Here is a 25,927-nt window from a genome sequence, read left to right as displayed (position 1 = left end):
CTGCCCCGTGTTTGGCCATCGCTTGCTATTTAGAGCGGGGACCCCTCCTTCACCAATGTGACCAATAGGAGGCAGTGAGAGCACCCAGAGACTGTGCCACCTCTTCAACGGGCACATGGGATGGGAGGAGCCAGCTCTGACATCCGGTGTCACTGTTCCTGCAGCCTGAGCAAGGAAGGGCCTTCCCAGGACCAGACCTTGTCAGTCAGGGGCTGACAAGACCCCAGCAGTGGGTTTCTCAAGCTCCTGCCTCTCCCCAGAGGCCCTGAGCTCCCTCAAGCTTTGGATCCTAGAGAAGCCACTGAGGTTAGTGAGGCTGGTGGTGAAGGGACAGGACACCTTTTATTGCTGGCCCAAAACTTCTGCTGCCAGAGCCCATCAAGACTGAAAAAGGCCTAAGCTGGGTGTGTGTGTCGGGGATGGGGGGTGGGGGCAGGGGGCTGTAGGGAGGATTTGAGGGGGGTGGGGTGGCAGAGGTACTCTCGTTTAGACCCACAATGCTGTGAATATAAAGGCTTCTTTTATAAGTAGCTCTTCCTAGTTTCTCTCACTGGGCTTTTTGATCTGATTGAGAGAGCAGCTGAGCATTTTTCCTGAAACCTTTGAGGAAATCTGCCTGTTTCATAACGAGTTGCAGATGGGAAGTGGAAAGAATGGGGAAGGGAAGGCTGCTTAGGAGAGGAAGCGGTACAGCAGTGCAAATCCTGAGTTTATATCCCTGAATTTCTATTTAAAAGCTGTGTGACCTTTTGTAAGTTACTCAGCTTCTCTGAGCCTCAGATTCTTCTCTTGTAAAGTTGGGATAAGAACTTTCACACTAGTGACAATGTCTATCACAAGAACCAGAAAATAGTAGGAAAGCAACATGTGAGTTCCCTTCTGGTTCTTTTTTGCGTTTAAGCTATCCTATGGTAGGTACATTCTGATTCTCTCCTCTGAGGGTGAAGTAAGTGTGTATCCCTTGGTAGGAGACTGGGTCTTTGGCCATCTAGTCCAGGAGGGTCCCCAAAGGAACAGAGCAATTTCTGCTCTTTCCTATACAGGCCACCAACTCTTTTATTGTGTTTATTTCATTTATATCAGCAGTCTTATATCAGCTTTGTTGCACTATTACATTCCCTGTTGCTGTTCAGTGAGGGAAGGAAAAGTTCATCTGCCTTGTTTCACCTTCATCATCTGTACCTTGCACAGTGCCCAGCACAAAATATGTGCTTAAAGAATATTTGTTGGAAAGATGCATGGGTGGTTGGATGGAAGGAAATAGCTGTCAACCACGTGCAGGTAGAGGAAGAAGGAAAAAGGAAAAGGAGAGAGAGAGAAGAAGCAGGAAGAAGATGGGGGAGGATGAAGAGCAGAAGGACAAAAAGGAGAAGAAAGAGAAGGAGCAAGAGAAAGAGAAGGCGGCAAGGAAGAGGAGAATGCCACATGTTTGGGCACACTGAGGGCCAAGCAGAAAGGAAGCCTGCCTCTTTCTGTCCCTTGTGTGCAGAAAGCTGCTCCCCTGGCGTCTGGCATTTGCAGACTCCCTGTTCTGTTGCCCTTGTTGGATAGGACTGCCCCCTCCTCTCCACCATGCAGCTTCCTTTGCACCTCTCTTGGGCTCCCTTACACCACGTGGTGTTCCATCCAGCTCTCCGTACAGTCTCCTGCTCGTCCTTTTGCCTGCAGACACTCAGGACATGTTGATGGAGTTGTTCTGCTGTCTTAAACCAGGGAGACCTTGCCTGACCTGGAAAGACTGCAGATGAGGGAGGCAAGAGGAAGAGGGATTGCTTCCCAAGAATCTACCTGGCATAGGGATGCTTGCTGCACACTTCCTTATCACTCCTTTCTCCAAGGGAAAGGATAACTGGTGGGACAGGTAGTGGGAAAGGAAAGAACAGTAAAGATGCCCATTTAGGTGGCTGACTGACTGGGGACTAAGAATTGGCAAGAGCCATCCAAGTGGGGGCGCTTTAAGGTGCCAACTTGCAGGTGAGTCAGAAACCCCAAGGCCTAATGTCTGATTGTGTGCATCACCTGTGACTCAGTTTTGAGTGCTGGACTCATGTGACCCCTGGAGACAGGACACTGATCCTCTCTGCCCATGTGGCAAATTAAGTGATGGGCACTGAAACACTGAAGGAGGGAAGAAGACACCCATCTCTCTCTGCCTAGATGACTCCAGGGCAGAGCCCCCTGGCAACTAAGAATGAACTAAAGAATTTGCAAGTTTCCTACTTATTGTGGGATTCTGACTCATTTCCTCAGCTCTCCCAGGGAGTAAGATAATTTTATTTACCAACACAGCAGCTCCGGATGCCTAGTGTGACAGTTGCAAAGGTATACCAGGTTTGGCCATCATGTTATGTGCTGCCTCCCCTGTCCCCTCCTTTCTAACCATCAACCCTGTCTGGGGCGGTTTTAGTTTGCTCAAGTTGCTGAAGTGCAGTACACCAGAAATGGGTTGGCTTTTACAATGGGCATTTATTAATTTACAAGCTTACAGTTGTGAGGCTGTGAAAATGTCTAAATCAAGGCATGATCAAGGCGATACCTGGACCCTGAAGACAGGCTGCTGGTGATCCTCAGCTCCTCTGCCACATGCCAAGGCACATGGCGGGTCTGCTGGTCTCTCCCTTCTCTCCCAGGTTTTGTTGCTTTCAGCTTCTGGCTTCTCTTTCTGTGTCTTTTTCTCTTTCTGCTTCTCTGAATTTCACCCTCTTACAAAAGGACTCCAGTAAGAGGATTAAGACCCACCTGGGGCAAGCCACAACTGAAATAAGCTGATCAAAAGCTCCCACTCTCAATAGGTCCACACCCACAGGGATGGATTAGCTTTAAAAACATGATCTTTTCTGGGGTACATAACAGCTTCAAAACATCAGAGGGACCCCGGGCTTTTCCATGCCTTCTCTGTGCCTCTCCCCTTCACCTTTTGCCTGTTTTTTGCCTAGATTGGAAACCCACTCCAATCTGCTGGACCCCTGGGGTTTAAAATGGCCTGATTGTGGTTCTTTCGAGAGCAAACATTTTACTAAATGCAAAAATGCTGAACTCATTTCTATTAATTCAAAAACAAGATATAAAGCCTGCTGTCATCACTATTGATGAACGCAGCTCTGGAGGTTTTAACTAATACAATAAGACAGGAAAATAAACTCATTGGAATAAATATTAGAAAAGAAGCAAAAATATCTTTTTTACAGATGATATGAGGGTACACCTAGACAACCTAAGAGATTTTAATAAAATAATATTAAAACTAATAAGAGAATTTAGTAAGGTAGGTGGATAAATTTGCAAACATAGAGCTTTGATTTATTATAGCAATAAACATTTGGAAAAGGAAATGAAAAAAATAGCTCATTGGTAATAGCAGCAAAAACTGTAAAATTTCTAAGGGTGTATTTACCAAGAAAAGGCATGCTACATATACAAATAAAATGATAAAATTGAATTGAAGGACATAAAATAATACTTCAGCAAATGGACATGTACAAGCCATGTTCTGTGTGGAGAGACTTAATATCATAAAAATTTCCTTAAGGAACTAATATGTAAATTTAAGACACTAATATATAAATTTAATGCAAGTATAATCAGAGTCGTACTTCTAAGAACTGGGTAAAGTGATTTTAAATCTTATATGGATAAATCAATTTAACATTTCAAATGTTCATAAAATGGTGAAGAAAATTACAAATGCAAGAGACCAGCTCTGATAGATGATAAAACTTAGACTAAAGCTACCAATACCAGACCAGTATGATGTTGGCACAGGAACAGACCAGCGTATGAGAGAAATAAATTAGAAAGCCTAGAAATAGATGCGAGTACATAGAAGAAGCTAAAATATGGTGGTGGCATTTGTACTCAGAGAGAAAGAGTGGTTTATTTAATAAATTATACAGTACAACTGGTTATGCTACTTTAAGAAAACCAAAAAGAAGCCCTACATTAACCATATATAAAAACAATTCTAGGCAAATTAAAGATTTAAGTGTTAAAATAAAATATTATAAATTTAAAATAAAATTTAAGGATGCATTGTTTAACCTTGGGGTGAGGGAACAATTAGTTCCTAAACAAGGTAAGAATCTCAGAAGCCATCAAAGAAAGGGTAGGTGTATTTGACTAAGAAATAGTAAACATTTTATATGACGAGAGAATTCCATAAGCAAAATCAAGGAACAAACTATAGACTGGGAAATATATTTCTAACCTATAAATAGACAGAGAGTTAATATGTCTTATACTAAAATTTTCTAAAAATTAATTATATTTTAAAAAGTAAAAAAATGGTAAAGGAATATGAGCTGACAATTTGCAGAAGAGAGAATACAAGCACCCAATGAACGTAAGAGTCTCAGTCTCACTAGTTGTCAGAGAATAAAGATTAAACAAATGAGGTAATAGCTCCATCTAGATTTTAGGGTAATCAACTTGTCATAGTTTGCCTGGGACTTTCCCAGGTTTAGCATCCAAAATTCCAAGTCCTGGGAAATCCCTAAGTCACAAGCAAACCTGGGTGGTTGCTCTTGAGAGAAGGAAGAAAAGCCTAAAGGCACTTTGAACTTTGAAAGGACCAAAGAGATTTACCAATGAAATTTTTACCCAATGAGATTGAGTTAACCTCAGAAGACTGTTTTAAACTGGAAGAGACTGAGCCACCTTTAATTAGCAGCTTTGCACTTTCTTATTGTTATGGGATTTGGGGTTTCAGAGCAAGGTGGCAACAATTACAGGCAATAAAGAAAATTACTTGAAATGTAAATTGGAATACCTCTTTCCTCCCTGTCCCCAATCTTGTGTTTTTAGTGAGCGTGGAGAAGGCATGGGAGGATACACAGCAGGCCTTTGACACAGATTATCTGTGGGGCGGGCAGAAGGAGAACGATAGTTTTCCTTTTATGGGAGGTGGGTGCGGTGGAGTGGGATGGGGTGGGAGTTTGTGGGGAACTTTCATTTTTGTTATTCATTTTCAGATTATTCCACTTAATCTATGAAGCTCATATTGAATTTGAAATTAAAAATAAAATAATAAAGAAAATACTGATTGAAAAGTAGTCTGTGGCCTTCCCTTTACCTTTCTGTCCCTGCTACATAAAAATAGTCTAACAAAATGGTGATGTTAGACATCCCCTGAAAAAGCCTCCCCAGAGACTCAGTGAATATAAGGACAAATTCCACTTGCTTATTACTCTGGAGGAAGGTAGAGACTGGACAAGGACTCTGCAAACACTGAATCAAATAAAGAGAAAAATATCAGGTAGGAAACTCTGTCCCAGAGCAGCTGGTCCTCTTCCTTCCCCCTCTCTTGGTCCCACACAGCTTGGAACATCTCCAGAGGCAGTGACCTGGGTCTCTCCCATCAGGGTCACAGACTACAGAGGAACTCACATATCCAGGCACAGGGACCCACTCCGCAGAGACCCAGGGCTGAGCACAAGCATCAGAGGAGGGCAGCTGCATATAAACGGGCATCCAGGGGGGTAGGGAGGAGAGAAACCTCAGCAGAATGGTAGTGGACAAGTGCTGCACTCACTCAATCCAGTTACTGTCCCCAAATGCAATACAGACTTTTCTGAAATGTCTCACCTTTCTGGATTGATCCCATCTGCTCTCTGAGGTGGGATACTCTTATAAGGAAGAAACTGGAGGCAGAAAAGCCTCAAAGAGGAAAAAAAGGGGGTTAAACTTAACTGCTGTAAGACTGGAGGTTCCCAGAACTGAAAAGTATAAGGAAAATGGGGCACTGAGGGAGGGAGAGAATTTAAACAAATCATAGGACCTGGGAGAAAATTCTGCATAAAAACAAACAACAGATCAAGATTCCTGGAGAAAGAATGAAGGAAAGGAAGCTTTCTCCTGGAGGTAAAACAACTACACAAAAAGCACGATCTTAAAAATTGTACCACATATCCAGGGTAAGAATTAGATGAAGAAGAACTGAGAAAATCTGATCAGTTAAACAGGCTATTCTAAAGGTCTGGAATACATTGGACCAAGCATCAAAGAAGAGCCTTAACACAAAGTCAACAATAAAACCCTAGACAATTGGGAGAAACTGACCTTCAGAGTTAACTCATCAAGGTAATCAGATGCCTAGGCATCAGCAAACAATTATAAGCCATACTAAGAAACAGGAATATATGACTCAGTCAAGGGAAAAAACTAAAAATTGAAAGGAATCAGAGAATTTGGAACAAATAATCAAAGAAGTTCAAACAAATCTCCTAAATCAATTCAAGGAGATGAAGGAAAATATGCACAAAGAGATAAAGGGCATTAAGAAGACAACATGTGAGCATAAAGAAGAACTTGAAAGTATAAAAAGGAACATAACAGAAATTATGGGGACAAAAAGCAAAATGGTAGAGATTAAAATGCACTAGAGGCATAAAACAGCAGGTTTGAACAGGCAGATAAAACAATCAGTGAACTAGAAGACAGGACAATCAAAATCATAAAGTCAGAAGAACAGATAGAAAAAAGAATAGAAAAAATTGAGCATTGTCTCAGGGATTGGAGTTACAGCATGAAATGGACAAACATATAATACATCATGGATGTCCCAGAAGGAGAAGAGAAGGGAAAGGAGGCAGAAAGAATATTTCAGGAAACAATTACTGAAAATTTCCCACTCTGATGAAAGACAGAAATATACGTGTCCAAGAAGCACAACATACTCCAAACAGAATAAGTCTTAATAGACCTACTACAAGGCATACTGATCAGAATGTCAAATGCCAAAGATAAAGAGAGAATTCTGAAAGCAGCAAGAGAAAAGTGATTCATCACATACAAGGAATCCTCAATAAGACTAAATGCTTATTTCTCATCAGAAATCATGGATGCAAGAAGGCAGTGATATGATATATTTAAGGATACTGAAAGAGAAAAACTGCCAGACAAATCTTTATCCAGCAAAGCTGGATAACTGGTCCCTCAAGAATGAGGGTTAGTTTTAAATATTCACTAACAGAAACTGAGATGGTTTGTCAATAAAAGGCCTGCCTTACAAGAATTACTAAAGGGAGTTCTGCAGGTCTTAAGAAAAAGACTGGAAAGAGTGACTTGGAATAGCAAGAAGAAATGAAGATTCAGAGACTATGTATGCTATTGTAGCTAAATTGGTATATTTTCAAATTAGTAGGTGTGCCGGTTTGAATGTATTGTGTCCCCCAAATGCTATTATCTTTGTAGTCTTGTGGGGCAGATGTTTTGGTGCTGGTTAGATTTGCTTGGAATGTGCCCCATCCAGCTGTGGGTGATGATTCTGATGAGATGTTCCCATGGAGGCATGGCCCCACCCATTCAGGGTGGGCCTTAATCAGTGGAGCCATATAAATGAGCTGACATAACAGAAAGAACTCAGTGCAGCTGGGAGTGACGTTTTGAAGAGGAGCAAGCTTGCTAGAGAGGAACGTCCTGGGAGAAAGCCATTTTGAAACCAGAACTTTGGAGCAGACACCAGCCATGTGCCTTCCCAGCTAACAGAGGTTTTCCGGATGCCATTGGCCATCCTCCAGTGAAGGTACCTGATTGCTTGGACACTTTATGGCCTTAAGACTGTAACTGTGTAGCCAAATAAACCCCCTTTTTATAAAAGCCAATCCATCTCTGGTGTTTTGCATTCTGCAGCATTAGCAAACTAGAACAGATTTTGGTACCAGAGAAGTGGGGTGCTTTTGCTGCTGAGTTTGCAAATACCAAACATGTTGGAACGGCTTTTTAAATGGATAAGGGGAAGATTCTGGAAGAATTGTGAGGAGCTTGATAGAAAAGGCCAAAACTGCTTTAAAGAGACTGTTTATGGAAATATGGACTCTAAAGATACTTCTGATGAGGACTTGAGCAGAAATGATGAATGTGTTGTTGTAAACTGGAAGAAAGGTGATCCGTGTTTTAAAGTGGCACAGAATTTGGCAAAACTGAGTCCTGGTGTCAGATGGAAGGAAGAATTTGAAAGTGACAACCTGGAATACTTAGCTGAGGAGATCTCCAGACTACATGTGGAGGAGGTACCCTGGCTTCTCCTTGCAGCTTATAGTAAAATGCAAGCGGAAAGAGATAAACTTAGAACTGAACTCTTGGGTTCAAAGAGACCAGAAGCTGATCGCTTAGAAAATTATGAGCTTCCAGGGGGTGGAATCCCTGAAGCTATAGCCCAGCATGAGGATGTAACCAAACACGGAACCCAGCCGCCATTTCAGTACAAGCCAAGATTGGAGATGGAATTATCCAGAAAGGATTTGTGGAAAGTCCTATTGTCTAATGGCTTTGATCCCTGTGTGCTTCATGCAAAGCCAACAGAATTTTTGCGAGATCTTTATAGACAGAGCCTTTGCCAGTCTGGACTGGAGGAGACAGACAAGGAAAAAATTAAAGGAAAAATCTCTTCAAAGACAGAGCCATGGAGGTTGAGGTCTGGAGTCAGGAGGTCTCGGGCTGGGAGAGTGGAGCAGCCCACATGCATGGAAAAGGTGAGTTTGTCCTGGAGGTTGAGGGCAGACCTTCTGCCTCGATGCTCAGGAAATGTCCTGCCACCCCAAGCCCCAAAGAGGGTGGAGCACATTCCCAGGGAATTGGGGAGAGCCTGGCTGACACTACACTGTTCTGAAGGGGTTGAGCATGTGCCCTGGACATGGAAGGGAATCTGGGAGTTGCCCCGAAGTTTGAGGAGGGTGGGGCCGAGAAGGTGGTCTCCCCAGTGTGTGGATATGTTGGAGCACTCACCCAAGTGTTTGGAGAGGAAAGGGCTGCCACAAAGACCCTTAGGAAGCGTTAGACTCCCTCTCTCTCAAGCCCCAAGGATGCAACATTGTTCTGTAAATGACTCTCAGACTTTGAAATCTAATGGAGTTTGTCCTGCGGGTTTTAGGAACTGTTTTGTTCCTGTTAACCCCGTTTTCCTTACTCTTTCTCCTTATGGCAATGGGAATGTTTACCCTATGAATGTCCCCCCTTTGTATATTGGAAGCATATAACTTGTTTTAACTCCACAGATCCAAAGCTAAAGGAGAATTATGCCTTAGGACTGACCACACCTGTAATTGATTTTGATAGGATCTTGTACTTAACCTTTGTTACTGAAATGATTTAAGTTTTTGTGATATTGTGATGGAATGAATGTATTTTGTATTTGGAAAGATAATGTCATTTTGGGGTCCAGGGGGTGGAATGTGCCGGTTTGAGTGTATTGTGTCCCCCAAATGCCATTATCTTTGTAGTCTTGTGGGGCAGACGTTTTTGGTGCTGGTTAGATTTGCTTGGAATGTGCCCCAACCCAGCTGTGGGTGATGATTCTGATGAGATGTTCCCATGGAGGCATGGCCCCACCCATTCAGGGTGGGCCTTGATCAGTGGAGCCATATAAATGAGCTGACTCAAAGAGAGGGAACTCAGTGCAGCTGGGAGTGACATTTTGAAGAGGAGCAAGCTTGCTAGAGAGGAACGTCCTGGGAGAAAGCCATTTTGAAACCAGAACTTTGGAGCAGACACCAGCCATGTGCCTTCCCAGCTAACAGAGGTTTTCCGGACGCCATTGGCCATCCTCCAGTGAAGATACCTGATTGCTTGGACACTTTATGGCCTTAAGACTGTAACTGTGTAGCCAAATAAACCTCCTTTTTATAAAAGCCAATCCATCTCTGTGTTTTGCATTCCACAGCATCAGCAAACTAGAACAGTAGGTTATAAATGTAGGTTGTGCAACATAAACCCAGGGTAACCACAAAGAAAGTATTTTAAAAATACACAGAAACAGAAATGAGAAAGGGATCAGTCAACACTTCACAAAAGATAAAATATACAGAAAAGGAGTTTGCAACAGACAAAAAGAGAGACAAAAAAAGATATGAGGTATAAAAACCAAAGGACAAAATGGCTGAAGTAAGTATTGCCTTTGCAGTAATGACACTGAATGTTAATGGATTAAAATCCCCAATCAAAAGACACAGATTGGCAGAATAGATAAAGAAGCATGATCCAACTATATGTTGTTTATAAGGGACTCACCTTAGGCCCAAAGACAAATATAGGTTGGAAGTGAAAGATTGGAAAAAGATATTCCATGCAAATAGTAACCAAAAAAAGAGCTGGAGTAGCTATACTAATATCAGACAAAATAGGATTCAATTCAAAAGCTGTATTAAGCCTATTTCTGAATTGTAATGGCTATCTCCACACTGTGGGATGCTGATCCCTTTGTGTATGGCCTGTTGGTCTCTGGAACATTGGGTATCTGTGTGGTACCTGAAGCTCGGAGCTGGAGCTCGGTGGATGTGAATGTCAGTATTGATACATACAGCAACTGTTTAAAAAAAAAAAAGAGCTGGGAAAGAGCCCGGGCTTCGACTGGGAATATGAAGAAAGCAGATCTGGTTAAGACTGGGGCAAATCGGACCAAAGGGTAAATGGTGAAACTGACCGTGTATTAAAGCTTCAATTCCATGTGAGACCAGGGGACGAGATGTTTATTTGGTGCAGGATCTATATTTTCTAAGCAGTGTAACTTCTACAGTCAGTTTGTTCGGTCACCACGATTGCATGGAGCTTTGAATGGGAGGTGAGATATAGTAGGTTTGTATGGGTTGGAGTGGAATGGCTACACATCCCAGGGTAATTTGGGTGGAGAGTGGAAGTGTGTATGTGGGGTTCCCCCGAGGACCTGGGGGAAGGTGCAGAAGTGTTGGAGTTCCTCACCTGGATAGTTGCTGGTGTTCTCGCAGACATTGAGGGCTGGCGGCTTGATGTGCTGAGCCCTCTGTCTTGGGGCTTGCCCTTGTGGGGCTCATTGCTGCAAGGGAGAGGTTGTGATTGTGCCTGAGAGTCTCCCCCAGAGTTCCTCTTTGTTGCTCAGATGTGGCCCTCTCTCTACCTGGGCCTTCTCTGCAGGTGGGCTCTCTGCCCTCCCCCCGGTGTGGGGCCTGAATCCTGGGGGTGTGGATCTCCCTGGTGGTGCAGGATGTGACTACTGTGGATAGGTCTGGACTCGGCATTGTGGGATTGAAGGCATCTTCTTGACCAGGAGGGGGACGTGAGATAGAGCAAAGTGGAGCTTTGGTGGCTGGGGGGTTTCAGGTGGAGTCGGGGGGTTACTCTGGTGGACATTCTTGCATACTATATAGCTAAAACATTTTGGGTTTTGGTGTATTGGAGTGGCTAGAGGTGAATGCCTGAAACTGTTGGGCTCCAGCCCAGTGGTCTTGACTCTTGGGGGCGATTGTGTGGTGGTGTAGCTTGCAGGGGGTGGCTGTGTGATTGTGGGGCCTTGTGTGTCATGCTCCCTTTGTCCAGTGTGTGGATGAATGAGTGAAGGGATGGGGACAAGGGTTGAATGGGGGATGAGGTGGGATGGGGGGGATGATTTGGTTGTTCTTTTTGCTTTTATTTTTTATTCTTATTCTGATTCTTTCTGGCATAAGGAGAATGTTCAGAGATAGATTGGGGTGATGAATGCATAACTGTGTGATGGTGCTGTGATTGGTTTATTGTGCACCATGGATGGTTGTGTGGTATGTGGATGTGTCTCAATGAAGCTGAATTTAATTTTTTAAAAAAAGCTGTGTTAAGAGACAAAGAAGGACACTATATATTAATAAAAGGGGCAATCCAAGAAGAAATAATAATCATAAATATTTATGATTTTAACCATGGTGCCCCCAAATTAATGAGGCAAACACTGGCAAAACTGAAGGGAAAAACACACACCTCTACAATAATAGTTGGAGACTTCAGTACACCACTGTCATAAATATATGGGACATCAAGACAGAAGATCAATAAGGAAACAGAGAACTTGAATAATATGATAAATGAACTAGACCTAACAGCCATATACAGAACACTGCACCCCAAAACAGCAGGATATACATTCTTCTCAAGTGCACACAGATCATTTTCCAGGATAGACCACAAGTTGAGTCACAAAACAAATCTCAATAAATTTTAAAAGATTGAAATTATACAAAGCATTTTTTCTGACCATAATGGAATGAAGCTGGAAATCAATAACAGGTGAATTGGAAAATCTACAAATATTTGGAAGTTAAATAACACCCTATTAAACAAACAATGAGTCAAAGAAGAAATTTCAAGGGAAAACAGTAAATATCTTGAGACAAATGAAAACGAGAATACAGCATATCAAAACTTATGGAATACAGCAAAGCCAGTCCTGAAGGGGAAATTTATGGTCCTAAATGATTACATTAATAAGGAAGAAAAAGCTAAAATCAAATGCTTAACTTCACAACTGGAAGAACTAGAAAAAGAACAGCAAACTAATCCCAAAGCAAGCAGGATGAAAGAAATAACAAAGATTAAAGCAGAGATAAATGCAATTGAGAATAAAAATCAATAGAAAGAATTAACAATACCAAAAATTGGTTCTTTAAAAAGATCAATAAATTGACAACCCCTTAGCTAGACTGAAAAAGAAAAAAAAAATAGACACAAATAAATAAAATCAGTAATTAGAGGGGAGGCATTACTACTGACCTCAAAGAAATAAAAAGGATCATAAGAGGACACTATGAACAACTGTAGGCCAACATATTAGACAACCTAGATGAAATGGACAAATTCCTAGAAACACAAGAGCAGCCTACACTGATTCTAGAAGAAACAGAAGACTCCAACAGACTAATTATAAGTAGAGACTGAATTGGTCATTAAAAACCTCCCAACAAAGAAAAGCCGAGGACCAGATGGCTTCACAGATGAATTCTACTCATCATTCCAAACTTCCAAAAAATTGAAGAGGAGGGAACACTACTTAACCATTTCTATGAGGTCAACATCACCCTAATACCAAAGCCAGATAAAGACACTACAAGAAAAGAAAATTACAGACCAATTTCTCTTATGAATATAGATGCAAAAATCCTCAACAAAATACTTGTAAATCAAATCCTACAGTACTTTAAAAGAATTATACACCATGATCAAGTGGGTTTTATCCCAGATATGCAAGTGTGGTTCAACATAAGAAAATCAATCAATGTAATACACCATGTTAACAAAATAAAGGGAAAAATCATATGATCATCTCCATTGATGCAGAAAAGGCATTTGACAAAATCTGGCATCCTTTCTTGATAAAAACACTTAGAAAAAATAGGAACAGAATGAAACTTCCTCAACATGATAAAGGATATATATGAAAAATCCACAGCTGGCAGCATAATCAAAGGTGAAACACTGACGGCTTTCCCTGTAAGATCTGGAACAAGACAAGGATGCCCACTGTCACCACTGTTATTCAACACTGTACCGAAAGTTCTAGCCAGAGCAGTTAGGCAAGACAAAGAAATAAATTGCATCCAAATTGGAAAAAAAAGAAGTAAAACTTTCATTATTTGCAGATGACAAGATTCTGTATATAGAAAATCCCCAGAAATCTATACAGAGCTAATAGACAAATTCAGCAAAGTGGCAGGGTACGAGCTCAACATGCAAAAATCAGTAGTGTTTCTATATACTAGTAATGGGCAATCTGAGGAGGAAATCAAGAAAAAAAATCCATTTACTATAGCAATTAAAAAGAATTAGATATCTAGGAATAAATTTAATCAAGGATGTAAGGGACTTGTACACTACAAAATGTTGCTACAGGAAATGAAAGGATATTCTGTGTTCATGGATTGGAAGACTAAATATCATTAAGATGTCAATTCTACCCAAAATTATTTACAGATTCAACCCAATCCCAATCAAAATTTCAACAGCCTACCTTGCAGAAATGGAAAAGCCAATTACCAAATTTATTTGGAATGGTAAGTGGTCCCAAATAGCCAAAAACATCTTGAAAAAGGAAAACCAAGTCAGAGGACTCACACTTCCTGACTTTAAAACATATTACAAAGCTACAGTGGTCAAAACAGTATGGTACTGGCACAATGATAGATATGTTGATCAATGGAATTAAATAGAGAGTTCAGAAATAGATCCTTACATCTATAGCCAATTAATTTTTGACTAGACTGTCAAGTCTACTCAATTGGGAAAGAATAGTCTCATCAACAAAGGTGCTTGGAGAATTGGGTATCCATATGCAAAAGAATGGAAAAGGAACCCTATCTCACACCATATACAAAAAATAACTCAAAATGGAGCAAAGACCTAAATATAAGAGCCAGGACTACGAAAGTCCTAGAAGAAAATGTAGGGAAAGAGCTTCAAGATCTTGCATTAGGTAAGTGGTTTCTTAGATTTACACTTAAAGCACAAGCAACAAAAGAAGAAATAGATAAATAGGACTGCTTCAAAATTAAAAATTTTACACCTCAAAGGACTTTGTCATGAAAGTGAAAAGGCAACCTACTCAATGGGAGAAAATATTTGGAAACCATGTATCTGATAAGGATTTAATACACAGAATATATACAGAAATCCTACAACTCAACACTAAAAAAGACAAACAACCCAATTTAAAAAATGGGCAAAAGACATGAATAGACACTTTTTCAAAGAAGAAGTACAAATGGCTAAAAAGCACATGAAAAGATGCTCAAAATCCTAGTTATTAGGACAATGCAAATCATTTAATATCATTTCATTATTATCATTTATTATCATTATCATTCATTAATATCATTAATATCAACTACAAGAATGGCTGATAAAAAAACAAAAAACAAAAAAAAAATCATAGAAAACTACAGGTGTTGGAAAGGATGTGGAGAAATAGGAGTATTTATTCACTGCTGGTGGGAATATAGAATGGTGCAGCCTCTGAGGAAGACAGTTTGGTTTTTCCTCAGGAAGCTAAGTATAGAATTGCCATATGATCTGTCAATCCCACCACTAGGTATATATTCAAAAGACCTGAAAGCAGGGACATGAACTGACATTTGCACATCAATATTCACAGGGCTTTATTTACAATTTCCAAAAAAGATGGAAGCAATTCAAGTGCCCATCAACTGAGAATGGATTAAAAAATGTGGTATATACAAACAATGGAATATTATTCAGCTGTAAGAGGGAATGAAGTCCTGATGCAATGAGACAACATGGATAAACCTTGGGGACATGTTGAGTGAAACAAGGCAGACACATAAGGAAAAATATTGTATGATCTCACTCACATGATCTAATTGTAATAAGCAAACTTAAAGAGTTAAAATCTAGAATATAGGATACCAGGAGATAGAATGAGTGTAGAGAACTGGGAACTGATGCTTAATTTGTGCAGAATTTTTAATTAGTTTGATTGTAAATGTTTGGAGATAGATAGAGGTGATGGTGGCACATTATTGTGAGAGTAATTAACAACACTGAAATATGTGTTTAAATGTGGGTAAAAGGAGAAACTTTAGGCCACATATTTTACTAGAATACAAATTAAAAGATAAAACAGGACTGTATAACACAGTGAACCCTATCATAGGCAATGGATTACAGTTAACAGTAAAAGTATAAGAATGTTCATTCATGAATTATAGCAAATGTACAATGCTAATACAAGGTGTTAATAATAGGTGGTATATGGGGGAAAAATACACCTAATGTAAACTATGGATGATAGTTAATAGTACTATTTTAATAACCTTTCATCAATTGTGACAAAGGTAACTACTTTTTAAAAAATAGTACAATTATAAAAATGTGCTCTCATCAATTGTAACACATGTTGCACACCAATGCAAGGTGTTGGTAGTCAGGTGGTATATAGGAATCCTGTATTTTATGCGTGAATGTTCTGTAAACCTACAACTTCTCTAATAAAAAAAAAACTAGTACAACATTTAGGTCATCTGTCAGGGAACAGCTGATTGTGAAGTAAGTACCCAAACAGCCTGTGCAAGTTATGAAAAGACTTGGCTCAGTGAGGGTGGGAAATCTTTTAAAGATGACCCCATATTTTGGTGCTCCAGGAACTTAAGGTATCTGGAGCGCCCACCCCTACCATTTCCTAGGCTCATTGTTTACCCCTACCCCACCATTTCTCAGTGGTTTGTAACATCCTGGCCATGCCCAGTATCCCAGGCAGACACCACTGCCTTTCGAGTTACAGGGGCTGTGAAGGGAAACAGATGAGAAATGGGTGGAGGGGGCGGCAGGGTGGGCTTGAAGGCTGGAGAAGATCGCCTTACCCACCGGCAACATTAGCATCACCTGGGAACTTGCTGCAAAAGCAAATTCTTGGGCTCCACCCCAGACTTCCTGAATCAGAAATTATGGGATGAGGCCTGGCATTCTGTGTTTTAACAAACCTCTCAGGAGGTGCTGATGCACAAGTTCCAAAGCCACTCATTTCGACTCTACCTAGGAAGTCCCAAAGGTGCCTCCCTCCATGGTCTCTAGAGACTGAGGTGCGGGGATGTAAGGTGCATGCCCTGTCACAGCAGTGTTTCAGCCCCCGCACAGCAGCCTGCCTCAGCGAGAGAACGCGAGCACAGAACATTTGCATTAATGTACACGGGCAGAGAATAAATGTACCATCTGCCAGCTTTGTGACCTAAAAGGCTAAATGAAGCTGTACAAGAAGCTCTTCAGCAGCCCTGAGTGATGAGGAGGGCCTTTCAATTCAGGGCAGCTCCTCTCCTGCCCTCTGGGGCTGCTGCGCCCACTGAGGGGCCTGAGCAGGTGATGCATGGCCTGCTGTTTACTGGGCCAGCAGAAGAGCTCAGAATCATCAGGTGGTGATTCAACCTAACAGACCCCAACACACTTTCAAAAAAAAAATTGTGATAACACATATATAGCACAAAATTTCCCATTTTTAGGTGTGCACTTCAACGGTTTCAACTATATTCACAGTGTGTGCTACCATCATCACCATCCGTCACCAAGACTTTGTCATTACCCCAAACGGAAACTCTGTACCCATTAAGCAGTGTCTCCCCAATGCCCCCACCTCCCCACTCCTGGTAACCTCTAATCTATTTTCTGTCTCTATAAATTTGCTTATTCTAGATGGTTCATATAAGTGGAATCATACAATATTTGTCCTTTTGATAGCTAGAAAATGTGCCTGTTAAAAATTCCTTCACTTAAGCAGCTCTAGAACTTCTAATACCGTAGCTGAGCTTAGCAATCTACTCTTTGTCCTTAGTTCCCAGAATGACATTAGCCAGACCTTCTCGGTTTGCTTACGGAAATAACAGAACAGTATCCAGAGCACCCTGTGACCCATTGAATCAGTGACTTCCTCCTCAAAAGACAATTGAGAAGAGTCAAGAAGACCCTACACATAAGAGCTTGCACAACAATATCTAAATCTAATCACTGAAGCTGGAACAAGATGTGCTTGAAACAACAAGACAGGATTGAGAAATTTACCCGTGCCTTCCTAAAAACAACAACAACAACAACAAAAACCAACATCACTGGTCATTGCTGACCTGACAAAAATGAATCATGCAGCCATTACATAGTTTTTGACCCCCTAACTTCTTTCCTTTACCTGTAAAAACCCTAACTCATATCCCCACTTTGAACTGGTTTGGGGAAGTGTGCCAGCTTGAGTGTATTATGTTCCCCAAAACTCTGTTATCTTTGATGTAATCTTGTGTGGGCAGACGTATCAGTGTTGATTAGATTGTAATTCTTTGAGTGTTTCTGTGGAGATGCGCCCCACCCAATTGTGGATGATGACTCTGATTGGATAATTTCCATGGAGATGTTACCCCTTCCATTCAGGGTGGATCTAAATTAAATCACTGGAGCCATATAAATGAGCTGAGAAACAGAAGTAACTCAGTGCAGCTGAGAGTGACATTTTGAAGAGGAACTATAGCCAAGAGGGACACTTTGAAGAATGCACTGGAACTGAGAGAGGAGCTTCAGCTTACGGAGACATTTTAGAGACGGCCTTTGAAAGCAGACTTTTGCTCTGAGAAGCTAAGAGAGGACAAATGGCCCAAGAGCAACTAAGAGTGACATTTTTGAGGAGCTGAAGCCTAGAGAGGAACATCCTGGGAGAAAACCTTTTTGAAACCAGAACTTGGAGCAGACACCAGCCATGTGCCTTCCCAGCTAACAGAGGTTTTTGGACGCCATTGGCCATCCTCCAGTGAAGGTACCCAATTGTTGATGCATTACCTTGGACACTTTATGGCCTTAAGACTGTAACTGTGTAACCAAATAAACCCCCTTTTATAAAAGCCAATCCATTTCTGGTGTTTTGCATTCCAACAGCACTAGCAAACTAGAACAGGAAGATACCTCCAGTTCCTTGTCAGTGCACTTGCGATAAATCACCTTCACACTTCACACTGAGAGACATGTTTCTCCTTTGTAGTGCTGGGTCAGGCAGGCCCTTCTATGGGAAAGAGCTATGCTTGTGGTATAACTTTTGTGTCTTGTGGTATAGACCCAAAGAATTGAAAGCAGGGACTCAAACAGATACTTGTACACCGATGTTCAAAGCAGCATTATTCACAATTGCGCAAAGATGAAAGAAACCCAAGCAACCATCACCAAATGAATGGATGAACAAAATGTGTATATATCCATACCATGGGATATTATTCAGTCATAAAAAGGAATGAAGTTCTGAAATGTGCTAGAACATGCATGAACCTTGAGAACAATGCTAAGTGGAATAAACCAACCCATTTTTGATGAGTCAGGCCCTAGATGGTAAGCTGCACCAATGCCTCCTCCAGAAGCTCTGATGCCTCCTGTGACATGTGTGGCCACTTCACAGTTTCCAGGAGAAAGGAGTGGTATCCTGGCTGGTTGCTGAGGCCTGTCCATTTAGCTTGACAAACCACTTTATCAAGCTGATTGACCATCTGCAGTCTCTCTCGGCTCAACTGCTTTTGGAGAAGTCACAGAGATGAGAAAATCAATGAAAAGGCAATATCTGCTGTCCTTTAGTATAAGCCACCTTGAGTTGCACCTCAGGGAGAGTGCAGGGGCAGATTCCATTGTTGCCAGATACCCAGTTAGGAAGGGAGAAACCTGTATGTGAATGGGCCAGAGCATGGAAATGAATGATTCCTGTAAGCAGAGAGTCACTGCTGGGGTCTCTGTAGCAGGCTCCTCTGTGGCCTGGGCCTTAAGGCCACCCTGTATGGCTGAGAAGTTTGTGCACTGCACAAGGGCAGTTGAAAGGTCCTGTGGGGGCTGAAATTCAGTGCACACTCTCCTTGCCAAGCTGTGAGCCCCGGTGTGGTGCAGAGCCTGTCTGGAGAAAGGGGTGCCTTTGACCTTCACAAAGGCCTTGCCCTGGTTCGGAGGGGCCCTGGCGATGGCTGTGCTGATCTCTAGGAAGCACTGTCAAGTGAAAAGCCCAGGCCCACAGCAACGTGGACACTCAGAGGACCTCCCCTATGTGCTCCAAAGTGATGTTTCTGGGAGAGCTCCTGCTTGGGTGGGGGACTGGTGGTTTGTGGGGTTTGAAGGTGTCTGTGATGCTGCCTTTCAGATTTTTTTAAAGTGCAGTTTTATTGAGATATATTCACATACCATATAATCCATACAATGTATACAGTTGGTGGCTCAGTGTCATCACGTAGTTGTGCTTTCATCGCCACAATCAATCTTAGAACATCCTCATTACTCCCCCCACCCTGCAAAAAATAATAAAAATAAAAAATAAAAATAAGAATACCCAAAACATTCCATACCCTTATCCCCTCCCCCTATAATTTGTATATATTTTTGTCTTTATTACTCATCTGCCTATACACTGGATCCAGGGAGTGCCACTTACCAGGTTTTCACAATCATACCATGTCAGTCAAATAGTTATACAACTGTCGTCAAGAATCAGGCTACTGCATTACAGTTCAACAGTCTCAGGCCTTTTCCTCTAGCTATTCTAATACACTAGAATCTCAAAAGGAATATCTATACAATGCATAAAAATAACATCCAGAATGTCCTCTCAACTCCATTTGAAATCTCTCAGCCACTGAAACTTTATTTTGTTTCCTTTCTCTTCCCTCTTTTGGTCAAGAAGGCTTTCTCAGTCCCACAATGCCAGGACCAGACTCATCCCTGGGAATTATATTCCATGTTACTAGGGAGATTTACGCCCCTGGGAGTCATGTCCCACGTAGCAGGGAGAGTAGTGAGTTAATCTGAAGAGTTGGCTTAGAGATACTGCCTTTCAGATTTTTGATCTGCCTAGCGCCTTTACTGAGGGGTGTCATCCCTCCCAATTGCCCAACTGGTCTTGCCACCCATTGGTGGCCTCTCTGATCTGCTGCCCCTTGTTCTCCAAGCTGCCAACTCTGCAGAAGGCCTTTCACATTCCCAGGCCCTGCAGCTTTTCCACCCACCAGTCACGCCTCTTGACCCCTGACCTGTCCCCTGAATTTAGGAGAGCCTGTGACTATGGCAAAAGTGGTGCTGTGTGACTTCACTTCTAAGTCTCATTCAGAAGAGGCAACAGAGCTTCTGCCTGCTTCTCTCGGGATGCTCGTTCTTGGAGCCCAGCTGCCCTCTGCGAGGAAGCCTGGGCCAACTCAAGAGGCTATGTGTAGATTTTCTGGTGATGGCATCAACTGAGGTCTTAGCTGATAGCCAGACAAGTGAATGAGGAAGCCTTTGAGATGACTCCTGCCCCAGCCACAGTCTGACTACGCAAGGACCACCTAGCTGAGCCCAGTCAACCCTCAGAACCATGGGAGATGATAATATAAATATTTTTATTGCCTTAAGCCATGTAGTTTTGGGGGATTTCTTTAAACAACAATAGATGACTAATAGATAATCATGCCACAATTCAGGGAGCTGGGCGCTAAGGCCAAGCCCCTGTTATAAGCTCCTGCCCAGATAATTCTACCCCTGTCACTGTCCCATAAAGTCAGTCATTCTCTCAAAGTGAATTGGTTGCATGCCCAACTCATGCCAGGTGCCATGCTCAGCACCAGGGCTCCAAGTGGGGAGAACAGACAGACATGGGGCCTTCCTTCAAGAAACTCAGTCTGTAACCTGGGGAAGACCCTCATCTCCTTACTGAGAAAGGAGAGATCCGGTCCTGCCTGATCTCCTCCCCCTGATTACCCTTCAGCTAGGCTGGGCCCAGCAATATCTTAGCTCCTGTCACTTCAGTGCCTGAATTCTGGAACTTTACTATTGGCTTCCTGGGAGAACTAAAGAAGGGGCCATCAAGAGATAAGATCAGATGAACGGGCTTGAACAAAAGGGGAGATAAAGCTACTCCAAATTGAAAGGCAGGTGGGCTGCAGAGAGATCCCTAAGAAGCAGGGGGTTTCCACTGGACAGGAGGGAGTTGACAGGGAGCTGGGCATGTGCTGGGAGTCACTCAGCATGGTGTCACTTAGTGTCCTTCGGATCCTCCAGAGAATGACCTGTTAGGAAAGAAGGCTGGGTCATGTTTCTATAGCATGTACTATATTAAAAAATATGGTAGCAATTCATTGTGTGCCACCTTCTCTGAGGTCTGCCCAAATGCCTGCAAACCAGGAAGGGATCTTCCTCAGTTGTGAGGACCTCTTCTGGGCAGCTCCATGGAGCACGGGCAGGGACAGATGGGACATACAAGGAAGTGGTGGGACCACTCCAAAGAAGCGAGGCAGCCACCTCAGAACCCCAGATGATGACAAGGGCATGGGAGGGCAGGAGGGTCTCAGGTTTATTATTGAAGCTAAAAGTCTATGAGACATGGGGCGATGAGGATGTAAACCATGCACCTAGTTCTACATGCTACTTCTATTTCTCTTATAATCTTCTCAACAAACATATGAGTGTAGTACTCTACTTTTTAAAGATGTTTTTATTGTAGAAAATTTTATTATAAAAAATTTTGAGCATATGGCAAAGTTGAAAGGATTTTATACTGAGCACCACACTTATATCTACCACCTAGACTCTCCGCTGACATTTTACTGAATTTTTCGGCCATACAATCTATCCATCCACTCATCCCTCTATAAATTTGTTCTGGTTTGCTAATGCTGCTATTTTGCAAAACACCAGAAATGGATTGGCTTTTATAAAGGGGGTTTATTTGGTTACACAGTTACAGTCTTAAGGACATAAATTGTCTGAGGTAAGACATCGACAATTGGGTACCCTAACTGGAGAAGGGCTATTGGCATCCGGAAAACCTCTGTTAGCTTGGAAGGCACGTGGTTGGTGTCTGCTTGCTCCCAGGTTGCATTTCAAAATGGCATTCTCCAAAATGTTGCTCTTGGGGCATTTTGTCCTCTCTCAGCTGCAGCTTTTGTTCAAAATGTCACTCTCAGGTGTTCTCCAAAATGTCACTCTTAGCTGCTCTGAGGTCCTTCTGTCTGTGAACTCCTTTACACAACTCCAGTGATCCAATAAACACCCACCCTAAATGGGTGGGGTAACACCTCCATGGAAATTATCAAATCAGCCTTTTCACTCACAGTTGACTGAGTCACAGCTCCATGGAAACACTCAAAAGATTCCAACCTAATCAACACTAATATGTCTGCTCCCACAAGACCACATCAAAGAACGTGGCATTTTAGGGGACATAATACTTCCAAACTGGCACACCATCCATTAATCCATCTTATTTTTGGATTCATTTCCAAGAAAAGTGTACACTTCAGTGCCCTTCCCTGTAATTTCAGCTTGCAATCATTAACTAAAGTTCAATATTTGTTTATGCCTTTTTCTTCTGAGATAAATGTACATACAATGAAATGTTCAAATCTTAAGTGTACATTTATTGAGTTTTGAAAAAGCAGGTATCTTGTAATCCAAACCCTATCGGATTCAGAACATTACCTTCACCCCAGAATGTTCCCTTATGCCTTTCCCCAGTCAATCTCTGACCTGTCCTCCAGAGGTAACCACTGTTCTGAATTTTCCACCATAGGTTAGCTTTGCCTGTTCTAGAATGTCATATGAATGGAATCATACAGAATGTGCTCTTTCACTTAAGTCTTCTTCCATTGAGCATAAAGTATTCAAGATTCATCCATGTTATTGCATGCATCAGTACCTCATTCCTTCTTCATTGCTGAGTAGCATTCCATTTTATGATTGTACCACATTTTGCTCATCCATTCTTCTATTAATGGGCACTTGGGTGTTTCTAGTGTTTAGCTACTTTGAATAATAATGTATTCAGATCTACATTTTACATTTGAGGGCAGTGATGCTCAGAGAGTATAAGTGATTTGCTGAAGGTCACACAGCTAGTGAGGGGCAGAACTAAGATTTGAACTCAGCCAGATATGTCCGATGCCAGAGCCCAAAAAGGTTTTTTTTTTTTTTTTTATTACACTGTGATGTCTTTGGTTTTTCCCCTGGCCTGGTGTGACTTGGGAAATAAAGTCTGTCATGGGACATGGTCTCAACATCCATGTGACTGCTTTGTATTATAGTCAGGCTATTCACAGAGTGGCTTTGAGTCCCTGCTCTGCATTTACCAGCGATGTGACCTTGGGCACATGACCAACCCTGTCTCTGCCTCTGTTTCTCCATCTGTAAAGTGAGGTGAGGGAAGGGCACACTTCATGGGGCTGTTGTGAGGATTAGGTGAGTTAATATTTGTACAGCCCTTGTGTGCCAGTTTGTATATATTATGTCCCCCAAAAAGCCATGTTCTTCTTTTTAATGCAATCTTATTGAGATGTATTCACACAGCATACAATCATCCAAAGTGTACAATCAGTTGTTCACATTATCATCATATAGTTGTGCATTCATCACCACAATCAATCTTTGAACATTTTCATTACTCAAAAAAATAAATAATAAAATAAAAAATAAAAAAGAACATCCCAAATATCCCATTCCCTTCCTTCCCCAGTTGTTCATTTACTTTTAAAAAAATACAGTTTTATTGAGATATATTCACACACCCTACAGTCATTCACAGTGTACAATCAACTATTCACAGTGCTATGTTCTTTAATGCAATCTTGCGGGGGCAGATTTATTGGTCTTTTGATTAGGGCGGAATCTTTTGATTGAGTGTTTCCATGGAGATGTGACTCACCTAACTGTGGCTGATACTTTTGATTACATTATTTCCATGGAGGTGTGGTCTTGCCCATTCAGGATAGGTCTTAATTAGTCACTGGAGTATTTAAGAGAGGAGCTAATAGCTGACACAGACCCAGATGCTCACTGACACTTAGAGATGGTTGGAGATGCAGACATAAGGATGTTTGGAGATGCTAAGCTAAGAGATGGAGCCCAGAGTTTGCCCCAGAGAGGGTAAGAGAGACCCAGAGACATTTTGGAGAAAGCCATTTTGAAACGCAATCCAGGAGCAAAGGCCCAGCAGACACCAGCAGCGTGCCTTTTCAGCTGACAGAGGTGTTCCAGATGCCATCAGCTGTTCTTCAGTGAAGGTGTCCTTTCACTGATGCCTTAGTTTGGACAATTTTATTGCTTTAGGGCTGTAAATTTGTTACCAAATAAACACCTTTTATAAAAGCCAATTCATTTCTGGTATTTTGCAAAACAGCAACATTAGCAAGCCAGAACACCTTGTAACTGGGCCAGGCATTTAAGTGCCCTGTAAGTGTTTGTTACTACTGATTTGAACATCTTCTCGATGCAAGATCCCTGTGCGAAGGATGAAAGGATGGGTAACTAGTATCAGACCCCTCTTGTCCACATCTGACATCCCCTGGACCCTTCTCCTCCAGCCATCGATGAGGCCATCAGCTTTGTGCCTGTCAGTGCCTCACCTAAGCTGGGCCATTATCTCCCACAGGAATCTGCCTGACTCTTGGCCATGGGCAGCCTGGATGAGCAGGGAGTTACCAACCCACTGGACAACTCTTGACCAGAGGGGACAGGTGCTCCTCCATTCCTTGGGAGGAACTTCCAAGGTACATTTTACTGGGCATCTCAGGGATTTCCAGTGGGATCAAGCTACAATTGTCACCAGCAGTGACCATCTCAAGAAGAAACCCACATGTTGTCCTCTCCCCTTCTCTGCATGACTCTCCTCGAGCCCCCACTCCTGCTCTTCGGCATCACACAGGCCATCAGGGAGGACAAATGAAGAGCCAAGTCCAGTGAGGCTCATTTGAGCTGGCATCCGAGAGCCTGGGGGGCACAGAGGGGCACGGGACACGACCGAGGTGGGCAGATGACATTGCCCAGCCACTGTGTCCGGAGAGTGAGGCCTGAGGGGGCTTCATGTAACACTTCCTTACATCCTCCGTAGTCCCAAGGGACGTGCTGGTGCTCTTTGTGCCAGGCATTTAGAGGTTGGGAGGAATACGATCAAAATAATCTGTGCCAAGTGCATTCTCCTGCTACCAACCCCTGGTTGTTAACTTGAATGATTCTCTAACGTTTTTAGGGAGTGAGAACGTCTTACAGTCGGCCGCTCTGCCTGTGCATTTGGATAGCCCCGCAAGTTGAGCAACGTTCATGTTTTCCTAGCTGGTAAGAAAGGAGGCCAGGAGGAGCCTGCCTGCACCTGCAGGGGAAGATGTGGCCCCCTTTCCCCCAAGGCTTGCCTCTCGGAGAGGAGCAGAAAGGCTCAGCCACACCAGTCTCTGTCATGCATGCTCTGGAATCCTTGGATTGTTGGGCGCAGGTTCCCCACTTAGGGGCAGAAGGGGACACCTCCTTCTGGAGAAGATGGATCTTGGAAATGCTTGTTATGTGAACTCAGTCCTTCAACTTACACAGATGCTTTGCTGTTTACAATTAATTACTGTAAGCACAATGATCATTCATTCATCCATTCAAAAATATACACTGTCAACCGTGTGTTTGACACAGAGGTGGGCACCAAGGATATAGAAACGAAGGAGGCAGACCTGGATGAGACCCCTGGCGGGGGTGGAGAGCTCAGGGCACAGAGCAGGAGTTGCCGTTACTCCAGGGGACAGGAACGACATTTGGTGATGCCTGGGTTGATGCTTGAAGATTTAACAAAGAGAGCCAGGCACAGGGGGAAGTGGGTAAAGAACATTCCAGGGCAAGGGGACAGTGTGTGCAATGGCCTGGAGCCCTGAGAGCAGGGCACGTCCAAGGACCCATGAAAAGTTGAGTTTGGGTGGAGCAT

The 25,927-nt window shown here is 42.5% G+C and overlaps 1 long non-coding RNA gene across 1 annotated transcript; it reads left to right on the top strand.

The window, feature by feature from the left end:
* Window positions 1–173: 173 nt before the first annotated feature.
* LOC119524528 lies at window positions 174–25,613 on the top strand. The gene is made up of 3 exons (XR_005214834.1): window positions 174–306; window positions 24,617–24,734; window positions 25,214–25,613. It is a non-coding gene; the product is annotated as an uncharacterized LOC119524528 (long non-coding RNA).
* Window positions 25,614–25,927: the final 314 nt, after the last annotated feature.

Source organism: Choloepus didactylus, chromosome 2 (genome assembly GCF_015220235.1).
Source record: "Choloepus didactylus isolate mChoDid1 chromosome 2, mChoDid1.pri, whole genome shotgun sequence".
In the NCBI taxonomy this organism is placed as follows: domain Eukaryota; kingdom Metazoa; phylum Chordata; class Mammalia; order Pilosa; family Megalonychidae; genus Choloepus; species Choloepus didactylus.
This window is presented reverse-complemented; position numbering and strand designations above follow the sequence as displayed.